Source organism: Glossina fuscipes, unplaced genomic scaffold (assembly GCF_014805625.2).
Source record: "Glossina fuscipes isolate IAEA_lab_2018 unplaced genomic scaffold, Yale_Gfus_2 180, whole genome shotgun sequence".
NCBI lineage: Eukaryota > Metazoa > Arthropoda > Insecta > Diptera > Glossinidae > Glossina > Glossina fuscipes.
This window is the reverse complement of record NW_023998523.1, coordinates 39,238-54,700: the sequence shown is the minus strand read 5'-3', so window position 1 is coordinate 54,700 and position 15,463 is coordinate 39,238. Positions and strand designations below refer to the sequence as shown.

The following is a 15,463-nucleotide window of genomic DNA, read 5'->3' as shown; positions in this document are numbered from 1 at the left end:
ATGGCTTTTCGAAACATTCCCATTCTACCCATTAAGCTCTACAAGCAAGTCGAACATGTGTAAGCAAAGTACTGTGCGTTTGTTCCAGCTTGAACACACAGCTAAGCTACTTCAAGATTTCGAAGATTACTTTGGATTCAGTTCCACCCTTCAAGGCGAATGCGCCCTCTGGACGAACACTATCTGTACTTAAATAATAATTACAGTTCTCAATAATTCAAAGACCAAGCAAAGTGTGTGAAGGAGTGAAATATCCAACAACACTAATAATAATAAAAATTTATAAACCATCCATTTAGCGATCCCTCACTCTTTCCTTCTCCATTCATATGCTCTCCGGACATCGTCCACTTGACCACAATATAACTGACAGATGAAGGCGAAATCTAAAAATACCTACATTAAAAAGATTCATAATCATTGCACCGTTTACAGTCCGATAATAATATCATTGACGTTTAAAGTGAACTTAATTAGAAATTTTATCAAAATATATATATATATATATATATATATTCATGGATAAATATCTAGATTTGCAGAACATAGGAAATTAAATGATAATAAAGTATATAACACGTTAGAGATACATGCAAAATTGTGATCAGGATTTTTGGCATGAAGAGAAGCGGATAAGATGACCCTTGATGTCAAGACATGGCCTCTATAACTTTTGAGTATTTTTTTAGCATGTAACAAGTTGAAGATAAGTCCAATATTGACACTGTGTCTTTTAGTAGAAAGTGAAGCGAACAATTTGATTTTTTACAGGAATGCATTTCATTTAGACGTTCAGTGAATAATTCTGCTGTAAATCCATTGATTTGAATAGTGGAAAAACAAGGCCTAAACATCCCAAGGCTAAAAAAAACGTCCCAAGCAAACGTTTATTTTTATTCATGGCCAAAATAGTGCAATGATGTGATAGTAAGACTAAACTTCTGGTCACTGTCTTCCTACGTAATCTCAAGATCACTGTTTTTCGAATGCTTAAGCTGTATACTACGTTTTTCTTCTAAACTATTTATCCATAGTGTCACTAGCAATTATCTTTTAAATTAAATTAATAATAAATAAAAAATGGATCGAGTCTGCACTTGCGGGCAAAATCGTATAATTAAACACTTACTTTGTAATTGTCAATGCTTTGCATCTAATCGAAGATAGGCACTCCGAAAGACTGACCTGTAATCTAACTAAAACAATACCGATAAAATATTCAAATTCATTAAAAATTGAATCGATAGCCTTAGATGTTAGCTCTCAATCTTACTTTAATCCAAAAATTTCTTTCTTTAAGATAAATACTATTTGATAAGTATTAAGCTCGAAAGTAGACGTTCGGAAGACTACAAAAATCAATTTTGCCAATATTTCATCTAATTATAACCTAGCACTTACAAAACCTATGAAATGAAATACAAGGGGAAAAAAGGCATAAGATATAGACATCCTTCAGCTAAGTTTACATACTAGAAAGTCACTGGTTTATTATTATTACTTTTCTAATGGCTTTCAACGTATACGGCTTTGCGTTACGCTACATACTTACTATAACATTTATTGTATTATGTATTCATTGTTCTCGCCGATTAATTAATTTTGTTGTTGTTGTTGTTACTTTCATTTGACATTAAATTGAAAATCTTTTATAAAAATCCCATCTTATAGCTTATGATGTCTGATTTCAAGTGTAATTGTTATGATTGCAATGCAGCTATGACTGCCAATGAAATCGTATACATATAGGATATTGGAAAATGTATTAGAATAACAATAACTTCAACTGTTTGTTTTATTGTTATCATTATTATTATTATTATTATTATTATTATTCTTTCATTATTATTACGAATTCAAGTATGAATTGTCTGTTATTGCTATATATACTAACACATATATGTATGTCTGTATATAAGGATAGTGTCTAAGCGCTTCTTGTAAATGTCATTTCAATTTTCACAGCTCATAGAAACTAATGTCACATGCATGCATTCTGACATATAAAACCTGTATATATATATATATATATATATGTAACTATATGTGAAAGAATTATTTTTTCATAAAAATATGAACGCATATTTGATTTGGATACTATACATAAATTGTTGTATATATATATAGATTTACTTGAATGCGCATCACCATAAAAGACAGAAACTAAAAAATAATAAAATAAATTTACAATCATTCGCATTGTTGTTATTTTTTTTTTATATACAAACATAGGCATTTATGTTTGTTCATTTTGATTGTATGCAGGCACATATACACGCATATATATGGAAATATGGAAAAAAAGAGAAAAAAAGAAAATAGCAAACGTCCTTCTATTTACATAAAGTAGTTACATGTACATGTCTGCCTCTGAATAACATTTTTGATGAGCAAAGAGCAACACTACTAGCGGAAGGCATTATATGAATTTGCATGGACTAACTTTTATTAGCATAAGGAATCTTCGATGAGCCTGAAATTTTGATCGGCTTTTTAAATCAAAACATAGGGAAATCGCTTTAAAAACATTATGTAAGAAAGCTGTAAAGTAGACAGCGTATCCAGATGATATTGAGGTTTGGAAAATTGTAATCTTATCCTATGTGCAGTGACACCAGAAATACCCGATACGATAAAGTCGATTAAAAATTTGACGAAAAAAATGTTCTACTTCTCAAGGCAGTCTGACAGAAAGACACGGACTTTCGTTTGCTGCACTTTTACCAACAATTTTCAATAGCTGGGAAAGCTATCTTTCTTCTTTTTTTTTAGAAAGTATCTCTGAACTTTTCAAAATATCTATCAACTATCTATTGTTAACAACAGAAAGAGAAAACGCGTAGGGGTGAAATCTTGTGAATAGGATGCGCTATGAATCTATAGTAGGGTATTTATATATCTTGTTTATATTTATTAACATTAAACACCCTTTTGAGTTTATTGTCAGAATTGGTTTTTCTCTTTTTTACAAAAAAATAAATAAAATATTTTCATTATGAAAATATGTACCAAACAATAAACTATAAAATTATACTGAAACTTACAATGGTATAAAAACATGCATCCATAAGGAGACCTGCAGAAGCAAATCGAACTTTAAATATTTGATTTTTTTGAGAATTGCGATAACGGGTGTTTGAACAGTCAGTTCGTTCTTCTTGTACATAACAAACTTTCAGCAGCAACACGTTTCGGGTCAATTTAAGAAAATTGTTCCGTCTTGTTGTCATTAGGCCTGCAATCGCTGATTAACAGTCACAAAACTAACATGAAACTATAAAACTTTTGGTTCATTTGCGCGAACGAATTATGGACAGCAAAACCAAGCAAATCCAAGCAAAATGGGAAAATTTCTGAAAATATTTCTACCGAAAACCTATGAAAGAATTTTGATTATCACAATTTTTATTACGGATTTTATTTTATAAATTCATCTAGCGTAACATTTGAATGGTTCCGTACCTATTCCACATCTTTAGTGAAGCTATAAAACAAATTTACTTTTCTCGAAATATTTAAGATGCAGAAAATTATACCGATATCAAAACATACTCAGGTAGGGACGATGAAAGCTGTTTGGACAATAATTACTTTGGTGTGGATGGATCGCGAATTGGATATAACAGTAACTTGCTTGGAATGCAATAGTTTGCCAGTACTCTTTAAAAACTTAGCATCCATACCAAGTTTGAAGAGAGGATCGACGCAGTACTTACTGCAAAGCATTGAAATGCTTCTAATATAGATGCGATTCGGTGTGACTCAGATATACCGACTAACTACGTGGAATTAACTAACTTGGTAGAAATTTTACGGAATTAAATGCTTTACTGCCAGATAGCCCCAATAAGAGCTTTGTGGCGCTGAGGCACATTAATGTGCATATAGATGTAACATTGTGAGTTTTAAAAAATTACCTAAGCAAAAACAAGAATCATGGGCCCATTAAGAATCAATAGACTTTGGGCTTCATTTTAACAAAAAAAAAAAAGCAATAATTCCTCCATTTTAGTTTTTAACACTCTGTTGAGCGCTAATGAACGCTTACAAACTTCCGGCAATATTATGTACACACAGTTAGCTACTCTTTAAAAAAAAAAAAAAAAAAAAAAAACCCTTTATTCCTTGCTGAATATAACCTTATCATGAATGTTTTTTTTTTTTTTTGCTTCATAAGTTTGTGTAAAATAATTTTATTTGTTGAACGTGCGTTACAATTTTTTCAGTGTTTTTAATCGTGAGAGGAAATTCCGTATTCATGCTTATCAGGGTATATACGCGTAAATGTATAAAAAATGATCAGATCAAAAATTTAATACAAATTGAATATAATTTATGAGCCGTAGGTTATTGATGCAGATTTATACTCGTTTTTTAACTTGTCCATGGAGGTGACCGTAGCCGAACGAGTTTCGTTATTAAACCAATTTTGAAGGGTGTTTACTTACTTATTAACGCAAAGTTGCAAAAAAGAAAAAAACTAAATGAAGAGGACGTCAGACAGAGGAATATGGTTCTCAATCTATTCGGAATATAAGACAATGCGAGAATAGATACCATACATACACATATAAAACGCATTAATCCGAAGCGAGTAAATCATCCGTTCTCTAAAACATGTTAACCGTAAATCTCACAGCTTTTCTCTGAGGTTAGCGCAACTTTTTTGCCTTTCTCGCAGCAAAGTTATAAAATATGACCGATTTTTTTTTTTGGAAATTTTATTAATTTTTACTCGATTTGATTATGATGAGATACGAAGTTCGATGCGCGCCACCATCACATCAGCACCATTCAATGACAAAAATCCCTTCTATCTCATTTTTTCTAAAACAAATCAAGTGGACCTTCGAAACAGGATTTAGAAAACGAGGCTCATATAGTTAACATAAAGACCAAATATAAACACTGGATAAGTAAACATTAGATCAGTATTTGCTTATGGATGGCCTTATAAAAAAAGGAGTAACTCTCTGTTCTTTTATAACTTGTACATCGGGCAATAGTAACTAGTCGTAGTACCAACACGTATCGTGACGAAGAAGTATTTTTTCCTTACATTGAGCTCTGCGATAAATGAAGGGCCCTCGTCAGCATCATATTTTCTTTACACGAATGTTACAGAAAAAAACCGTTTTTCCGTCGTATCCCCAATGGGATCTATTGGTATGGAGGTTGATCTATTTTGGGAATCCCAGAGGAAAAGATCGATTAACGGATGCTGGCGTACCAGTCACATCGTCTCTGAAACTGAATTACTTAAGTAGGAAGACGAAGTGACCAGAAGAGTATAGTCTGTGACTAATCTTTAGAATCAGGTAAAACGTTTTCAACCACAATTCATCGCTGTTTGAAAAACCGAGCGAAATGTTTAAAAAAAGGCAAGAGACAATCATTTTTTTTACATGACATGCCTTCGTCCATCCAAACAAAAAAATCGGTTCGCTTGGAGGCATCCAATTGGAAAGTGCAAGCTCATGTGGCTCAACAATTCAAGTTCTTCCGATTACCACCTACTGGCGTTGTTGCGATGTGCACTCGTTGAGCCCATCTTAACTTCTTACGAAAATGCGTGAAAATTACTTTATGGTTAGTTTGCCTCAAAAGAGCAAAAGTTTTTTTTGGCGTAGCATTCACAAAAGTAACAGACAGGTGAGAAAAACATGTGGCTAGCGAGAAGTGATAAATCGAATAAAATTTATTTTCATCATTATTCTACAATGGAGTTATTTGTATGAAATAATTCCGGTATCTGCTTACATCGGGTATTCTCTCGTGATTTCGCATTTCACATTCATGCAATTGGATAATATTTAGGGAAAAAAGGAGGCGAACAATGCAACAAAAAGGGGAAACAAATGCGAAAAGAAGAAAATTTATTTATATATATATATATATATATATATATATATATATATATATGTATGCATTTAAATCTCTAATCATATAAGTCCCTGTAGATTTGATATTACATTGGGAATTGTAAGTGCGGACCGACTTTTGTGTGCTATCTGCCTATAAGGGCAATTAAACCTTATTAAGAAAGGTTTTGTGCTTATTAGCATAACAAACAATCAACGCTTAAATAATTAACAGACACAAGAATTGCATAAAAAAAGCCGCGTTTGCATTAGGGAGAGACATCTGAACATCAACTCATATTTTTATTATTCCGCCTGAATGGACGACTACGCAAGTGTTGGTAGAGAAATATTTTGTAATCATTTCTCGTTTGTTCGTTTTTATATCTTTTTAATAGCTTTATACGCCAACGTGGCAACTTTATAATAGTAGTTTTAAAATAGTAGTAAAAGTTTTTTTTCTTAAATTGATTAACACGTAAGAAGTTTAACGGTTTAAAATCGTCGCAAGGACGCCAATCGTTTCGATCCTTCTTTTGCACTAAATGCAAGGGCAGACGAGACCGATGAATTCGAAGGTTTGAAGATTCCCGATCTAATCAAAAATTCGAACCACATATCAGCGGCTTTATACCTGATAGATTCAAACCATCTGGGTTTGTAAATCGGAAAGACCTTAGCCTTTAGTAGCAAATTTGTGAATAGTTGAGTGCTTAATTGGTTTTCTATAATCTGGCCTTAGTACGCTAGTACACTTATTTTTTAAGGAATATATATAATTTGGGTACCGGAAATATGCATCTGTTATTGGTCTAAAAACGCTTGCGATTAAAAATATAAAAGACAAGTCGCGTCGCAGATTTAGGTTAATATTTGAAAGCTTTTTACTAAATGTGTTGACTGTATATCCAAGGGCTACTACCGTCAATATAAAATCTGAAGGTCTCTTGTAACACTGAAATTTTTAAGAGGGAAGAACAGAGAGGTCTCCGGCCCAGTTTGTTTATAATATCAAATATAAATAGGGCGGCGGAATGCATTATCCAAGTCCCCATTGTTAGCCGCCGAAATTTGAGTAACTAGTTTTTTGATTTTTTAAGGTTACTCTTGCTCACACTTTCTGGCTTTGCTACAGGACATGTAATGATACAGGCAAAACTAGTTAGGATTATCACGAGAACCCGACCTCCTTCGTGATTTCTTGAAAAATTCCTGGATAACTGGGTTAACCCTCTTTCTTTTGATCTCGTTTGCTTCCAACGTTATTTTTACGACTGTTTCGCAAAGTGCTGTCTGCGAAATCACTAAATGTTGCAATAGGGTAGTGTCTTGGCACTTGCTGTGCTTATTTTTATATTAAATTTCGAGAACTGAACCTAAACACAAATTTGCTTAAACATCAAAACTGTATAGGTTTGCTACGATTATAAGTTGGAAAGAATGTCTTGAATGTAAAAAGTATATTATTGTACACTGTAATAATGATAATAATAATAATTATTATAATAATAATAGTAATGATGATGATACCCTACGATCACACCTGCGATTGATGTATATTATTTTACTTCTCGGTTCGGTTTTAGACACCCTCGAACTTAAACTGGCGTAGTCTAACGCGGAGTAGTCTAACACGGATCAAGCGACTGACTGAAAATAGTAAAATTAGTATTTCGTATTTTCTATTCAATCATTCTATGTAGCGCAGCTCGGCAAAAAAAAGTTAATAGAATTACATTACTATATATATCCGGTGTTAAAATATTATCCGGAATATGTTTTATAAAGTTTTTGTTAAGCATAATAAATAAATTCATTAGAAACAATTATAATTTTACTCTTCATTTCGTTAAAATTATTGCAATCATTTGTATATAGGTTTATGAAAATATTTTACATTTTATTTAAAACTCACTCAAGTGAAGTTCATTTACGCAAATATTGATAAAAACGTCAAAAAACGTGAATTATTAATAGAAGCCCTCGAGATATGCGAACATTTACACCGTTATACATAAAGTATATAAAATTTTACACACATGCATACATACGCACATACAAACATAAAACTATGTATATAAAAAACGTATACAATATGAATGATTGAAATATTAGATGTGCAGGGTTAAGTGCGAACATGTGAATAGAGAGCTAGAATAGAGTCAACACGCCCTGCATATACATTGACACGAACATATCAATTTACTTGCATTTATGTGAAAAGAATTTCTCTTTTATTGTGCATTTCATCTCGCAACAAATAATCTAACATACCAGCAATGAACGTTACCGGTCGTCGAAGAGGGCGCACATTTTTTGTGCAGGATTTGAAGCGAAGAGGAATTCGATTTAGGTTTGAATTTCTATAACCTATAATTTAATTAATAACACAAAGAGGGAAGATATGTTTTTTTTTTTTTGTTTTAAAATACGGTGCAACAGTACGTACGTGCATTGCGTGTTGTCAATGAAACTTTATCCTTTTATCTCACAATCAATCTTTACATCTAAAATAATAAAATAATAAATTTAAAATTTTAATTCAATCCCATAATTTTTGTATTGTGAGGTAGGTGCGGTGAGGTAGGTATGTTTAAAGCTTAACGCCACGTTAATATTGTCAGAAACTTATTTTTCTTTTCATTCATTTGCTTAAAAGATGCTTTGACGCTTCTAGGCCTTCTCCCTAAGCGATCCGAAAAGACCCCGCATTTGCATTTAGAATGTAGTCCCATTTATTAAAAGTTTTTTCAAAAATATGTCAGGGTAGCTTCATCGAGACCACTTGGAATGGTCATGAGCCTGGGGGAGAGTGGAAGACGGCAAGTGCCTCTGCCAAGATATTAAAAGAGTGTGAAGAAGATTTTGATATTGATTTTGAATGCGTTTCTAGTAATATCTACGTTCTCGCCCTTTTCTCTTTCATTGTTAAGTGATTCTCTTTTTGATAAATGCACTAAATTTTATAACTTTCTACCAAAACTTATTCGAAGAATAAGAAAAATGTTTGATCATATAAGATACCTTAGTCGGAACGTTATTCGCAAAGCCTTACTTTTTCTGCTTAATTGAAGAGAAACCTCTTTTGAAAGGCGTTCACTCTCCGTCAATAAAAGTACATGACACCTGATTGTGAGGTGTTTTGTAGGCAAAGCAAAAGTGTAGATGTTGGAAAATAAAGAAATAGAGGTAATATTCAGTACAAGGTCGTGAACTTGAAAAGTGATTTCAAGGGGATTTTTTTTTAAAACTGGAAGCCATACTACTTGAAGACCGAAGAATTCTAAAAGCGGCTTAGTTGTTTCCCTCCGAAAACACTCGAGACGTAAAGCCATCGTAAGTACCGACGGTAAGAATGAAATTTCATTATTTGCTTTCGACTTAAAAGAAAAACAGCCATAATGTACTGAAAGGCATAACAGATACGTAAGTAAGTTGTAGGGTCCAATAAATGAATGGCTCCCGTAGAGTGATAAATTGTAGCATTTTGATTATTACGCTAATTTTTGTAATCTAACCGCGCCTACTCGCGCAGACCATGACGTTAATAAAGACTTTAGTGGACAGTAGCGTCATATGTTACATCAATAATTGCCACGGATTGTAAAGCATTTATCATTTTGTGGGCATAGTTATGTAGAAATCACATTTGCGCTCAAAATCAAACCATCACCGTATACTTACTACCCTACTCCAAACACAAGCAATACTTTGTTGGATGTAGAGAAGCGCGAGGCTAACTTCACTTGTTGGAAGAATTTATGTAACGCGGATGCTAAATTTTGTTTATTGCAATCGAATGATAAAATTAAATAAATGTAAGTAACTCACCCTCCATTCATTGCTATAAGAACACTTATTGAAAGTATGTTCTCTTGTTTCATTTGAGAAATTTGTAAAATGAAAAAATTGCAATAGAGACAAAACATTAAGTTGCAACCTGAAAGATTTACTTCTGCTATAGACAAGTCATCAAGAGTCGATTAATTTTCATTTATCCATTTATTTGTTTTAGTTGATTTCTAGAACAAAAGCCTATCTAATAAAATGTCATATGCTTGGCAATTAACTGGAAAATATGCAGCCTTAGGTTAGCAATCTATTTAAACTGAGTAAATGATTGTTAGATAAGACTTTTGTACAAAATTAAATTGAATTTAATATTCTCAGCTTAATCAAGAGCTTTCGTTCTAAATGGAAATAAGTCCTTCAAAGAAAGCAGTTGAGTGTAAAAGTAGGAATTGAAAATTTACACAAAAAAAAAAAAAATTCTTAATGAAAGAAATTTTTTATCCTAAATAAAAATCCATAATTTCATTATTGTTAATCTTTTGTAATGGTTTTAATTTTTTTTTTTTTTTTTTTTTTTTTTTCTTTTGGTTCTACCTTTCCCATGTTTTTCAACATTGACAAAAACGTTCTGTATCGTTTATTTTGTTCTTATACTAAAGCAAACATTTGCAGTCAAACATAATTACATTTTAACTTACTTTGCTTTCGGTTTGATGTCGTCGTTGCTGACGAGGATATTCTTGTGGCCTTTGTTGCATTTTAGCCATACTTGTAACTGTCTGTGTAAAGATGTAAAGCAAGTGTTTTTTTTTTTTTCTCTTCTTTTTTTAATGCATTTTATTTAAGAACATAACAACAGCAGAGCTTTTCCTATAGCTTTTTTTATATTGTTAAAGTATCCAGAAATTATAGAAAAGGAATTAAGAAATTGAAAAGAAAATTTTTTCTATTACTTAGAAACACAAAACAAAAACAAGAAGTTTTCCTTTGCTTCTCCGAGTTCTCTTTTTATCTATTCTTTCTGCCCTTATCACACTGTCTCACATTTGATGCCAGTTGATAGCTTTCTGTAAAGAAAATAAATGGAAAAATTTATTGAATTAGTTGCTAATAGTAGCGAGAAAGAAAACACCAAAAGTTAAGTAGTTGGTTCGTATGTCTTCAAGCTCTTAGAAAAAGAAAAAAGTCGAAAAAAATCGAAAAGTTATCCTACCTCTTAAGGATCAATTTTGTTTATTCATCGCCTTGAGCAAATGCCTAAAAGTAACTTAACTTAAAGGCTTTCATAAATCGAACGAATATCATCCATCTATCGATGATGATCAGTATTTGTGGCCAATTTTCAGACCCATACATCCTATCGGTTATAAACTATTGATAACAATTTAGAAATTTTTCTAAATTCTGAAAAAAATTACAGAAGTGTTGATATATACCAGAAATCAATATTCCTATCAGATTTAAAATTCTTCTAAAATGTCAAGTGAAATTTACGCTTATTATCGCCTTACGGTCGCTATAAGCACTTGGACAAAGACAGAGTAGGGAATCAAAGAGACTAATTTGTCTAACAGTGTCACTCTGGTTAAGAACTCTAGTAACTACTTTACAAAATCCCTTGAGCTAAGTTTCTCTTATATGTCTTATAGCGAAATGATAGAAAATGTGTTTATCTCGGACGATGAGTGCAAAATAAAGAAAAGAAACTATAAAGCCTTTAAAACGAAACGATGGTAGCGTTCATAAGAAATGAAGAGCAAACGTGTAGTAAATTAGCGATAATTACTTCTCTTCACATGTTACTAAACTTGTCGATAAGGTTTAAAATACTTTATCAAATTCAATTCATGTTCAATCATCAGATACATACGCGATATGTATACACACATATAATGCAGTTGTTGCTTATAAATCTAGTTTTCATTCCGCTTTCCTCCATAATCGAAATAACTCTTTAAACTTTTCTCTTTAATGTGTCTATAATTTGAAGGAAAATTGCGGATTGTTTATATATAACTCATACGTCGAGGTGTTCAGGTATTTTTGTTTTTTGCTTTCACATGTTATTTAATGTTTACGTATAAGCGATGTTCACGCCCTACTTATTTTCTTATATTGCTGTAAATAGTTATTCAGAAAATTTTCTTCCAGTATAATCGAAACTTTTATGCTTGTCCTTAATGTACGCAGAAGTTATTAAAAAATATTTTAAAAATTTACAAGAAACTTTTTCCCCACGACGGTTCCTCCCGAGGATTTTATCTGGAGATTTTTATCGTTGCATTGGTATGTAGTTTATGAGAAACGACCAAGGAACCCAGAAAGCGGAGGAGTTTTCTATTTATATTGCATTGTACACGTATCCTTTTGTCAATTGATCTCATTTTAAAAATCAATCTACGTCAAAGAATTTCCAATATTTTCGCCAAAGTTGAAGACAATGTCGAAATTTTCGCGAGAATATTTACCGCAGATATCACGTACGGACCGACGGACATTTGTCAACACATCGATTGAGAATTTGTTGTGTGCAACATGATGAAAAATCACGATATCATGACTTCTAGCATATTGCACTCACTTTTTAATTCCATCCAAATTTGCATTACTTGTTGGTAACGCTCCATTTGATTGCATACTTTCTTAATTCAAATCGATTTTGTTTTCTCATATCAAAAATTTCGCAAACTAAGCATATATTTGGTAAGCAGTAGCTTTTTGTTTTAATTTGGTATTTTTGTGATCGCTCCTCGGATCCTCCGTTCATTTACTTTGTTGATCTAGGCATCTTTGCAATCATAATTCATCCACGCATTTTTCGTAAGCAGGCATGAAAAACGCATTACTTCGCTTTGATGTAAGCTCCTTTACTTATTTGTCTCTGCTGTACTTTTTTGTAAAAAAGGAATTTGAAAAATTTTCTTGGGATGTAAACATTCCTATAAAACGATATACGCTGGTATGAAAGCAAACTCTACTGTTTAGTGCTCTAGGATGGACATTGGTTCAACATATCGATTTCGAATGCTCTGTGTACGGATGGCATAAATAACATATTTCGGATGCGTTACGCTAAGTAATCTTATGAAGGACGACAAGCCTTCACATTTTTGCTCAAGAAGCTTGCGCTCTTAGCACGCAACACGGCATTGGTGAGAAAGAAGTGGGAAGAGAAGCCGTATTCTGAGAAGAAAATGTTCCTTCGCTAAATGTTAGACTTTTACCGACCGATAAAATATATGGTCCGCCAATCGTAAAATATATGATCAGCCGTGTGGAAACTTAACTATCTGTCCATGCGGCAGCCCATTAGCCAGGTCTAATTTTTGGGATTTAACGAGGGACGTAGTCGGAGAATTGTATTAAGCAAAGTGTGCTGTGTGATATTTGACAATCGGCCTTGGCCGAATACAAAGCATCATATGGTTCTTGTTTCCTAAAAGGCTTCCTACAGTTATTTTTGGTTAGATTCGTTTTTTCGAAATATATAAAAAAGTGACGAATTGAATCGATAATCTATACTCATTTTTGCGTTTATTCATACATCGAACTACTTCTATCTATTCGCCCGAGTCATTTCAACACAAATCTAAATCTTATGACCTGTTAAATTACCGAGCTACAGTCAAGTTTATCCAAAGTATTATTACTTTACTTACGCGCATCCGAACAATTGCTATCTAATTTCATTTTATCTCAGATTGTGGGAACGTTCTGAAGAATACTCTTTTACGTCTTTGTTCGAATATTTTGCTATGCATTTTGGTTACACAACAACTGATTGTCTTTATGCTCTTCCGAGCATCTGACCTTTGACTGCGACCTTTTGTGTCATTTAGACTATACATAATACGAAGAAATCGTCCCAACTTCCTTTCATCGAAATGAAAGGTTTTATTAGTGCATCATCAAATCAATTAATTTATCATAGAGTGTAATTAAAAAAAAATAAAACAAAGAAAAAAGAAAACAATTTGAAAAAACCATTAAAAAATGTTGAATTTTTGAACATTTTAGATGAGCTTTTTAATTTTAATTGAATTTCATTTAAATTCCGATTGTTTTTCGTATGAAATAATTGATGTGTGAGACGTCTGTATTGAAGCTAATTATCAAACAAACGTATGGCTTCTCGAGCATTTTAATTAGGCTTTAAAACAAAATCATTTACACATATAGAGAAAGTTTGGCGGTTTGTGTGTTTTCACAAAAATGTAAAACCATATATAAATCACTATGAATATATATATATATATATGCAGTTGTAGTTGTGAATACGTTAGTAGTAGTAGAGTAAATGATATTTATGGGATATGTAATTAAGCAAGAAAAAAAAAAAAAAAAAAAAACAAAAAGAGAGAAAAATACAAAAAGTACAAGAAAGAAAAAACGGAAAAATTTTAGTTTACAATTCCTTCCCTCTTAAAGCGGACTCAGGAAAAGAAGAAAGCACTTCAATCAACTGAACTCTTTTGCATCAAATGTTTTAATTGCTTCGAATTTTAACCTTAAGTTGATTGAGAATTTTTGTGTGAAACTAAGAAGCGAAATAATCTTAATGAAAATAGTTGGAAAAACTTGCTTGGAATAGAAGTTTTACATACACACATATACACAGGTATTTATATACATATATATATATATATATATATATGGATAACATGCAAATATACAAACCCATCGTACACAAACGCTGTGCATGCATTGTTTTTGTGCCAAGTTAATGCAAATAAAATTCAAGGATATTTTGAAAAAGAAGAAAAAGAATAAGATGAAAAGCAGAGGCAGTAGAAGAGGATTCAAATAGATTGTTGTCACAACAATAACTACGCAAAACACAAATGGGTGCCACTGCGAATGATGGTAGTTCGGCAAAAAAAAAAAAAAAAAAAAAAAAAAATTGCTGACGCAACGAAACTTTGTTGTTGTATTTTATACAAAATAAAAGTCAAAACTTTAGTTACTCAAGATTTACTTTTGAAACTTAAAACAATAGATAATATTTTACGTTTGTTTTTTTAATTTGCTGACACAGACACACAGGCACAGACACAAATACAGATACGGATACGCATACGCACACAAGAAATTGTAAAATATTTTTGTTCTTAAAATGCTGCGCTTTGTGGCATAAATGTCTTCTATGTGTTAAAAAATCGCAGGAAACTTGTAGATTAACTTTTCATTCGAACGTTTTAAGGTTCACTTCAAACCATCTCAAGTGAATTTCCGCTTCTCACTCTACGTTGAAATGAGCGTGCCCTCTATGCTGTTTATAAAAATTTCATTAAACTTTTCGAAAAAATTAAGTGAATCGTTTTTAAAATTCAAAGAGTCTTAGCGACCACTTTGCAAATACTCTCCTATTCTCTCTTCTAAAAAATTTGAATATTCCTTAGAAATGTCGTTAATAATAAAAAAAAAAATATCGAGAGCTTTCAAGCTTTGCAAGCGAAATTCGAGCATTTCAGCATTCATTGCTTTTTATAATCGCAGGGATTTAGCAAGGCATAGACGACTTTGTTTTCATGGTCCACGTAATACCAGGTGTAAAATCTGGTGATAGCGCAGAATTGTTGCGCTGAGGGAGAAAGGCAATGCAGAACCACCGAAAAAGTTTGAGAAGGATGAGGACGATACGCAGCAAAACGGAACAAATAATGGAAGAATAATGGGATGAGATTCAGCGGGAAATCAGTGCACGCGGACTTACCTCGGGTAAGATTTAAAAGCTAACGAAATAAGGGCCACATTTAATGAGGAAATGGCAGATGGAGAACTAAATAGTACGACTGAAATACTGTTTCGAG

The 15,463-nt window shown here is 32.4% G+C and overlaps 1 protein-coding gene across 5 annotated transcripts in view; it reads right to left on the bottom strand.

Moving 5' to 3' along the window:
* The window catches only part of LOC119641817, a 184,006-nt gene that overhangs the window by 142,449 nt on the left and 26,094 nt on the right, over nt 1-15,463 (bottom strand). For all 5 annotated transcript variants that reach the window (XR_005247894.1, XM_038040680.1, XM_038040678.1 and 2 more), the window contains exon 3: nt 10,352-10,720. The gene's annotated coding sequence lies outside the window, so the exon portion shown is untranslated. The remainder of the gene's footprint in view (nt 1-10,351; nt 10,721-15,463) is intronic.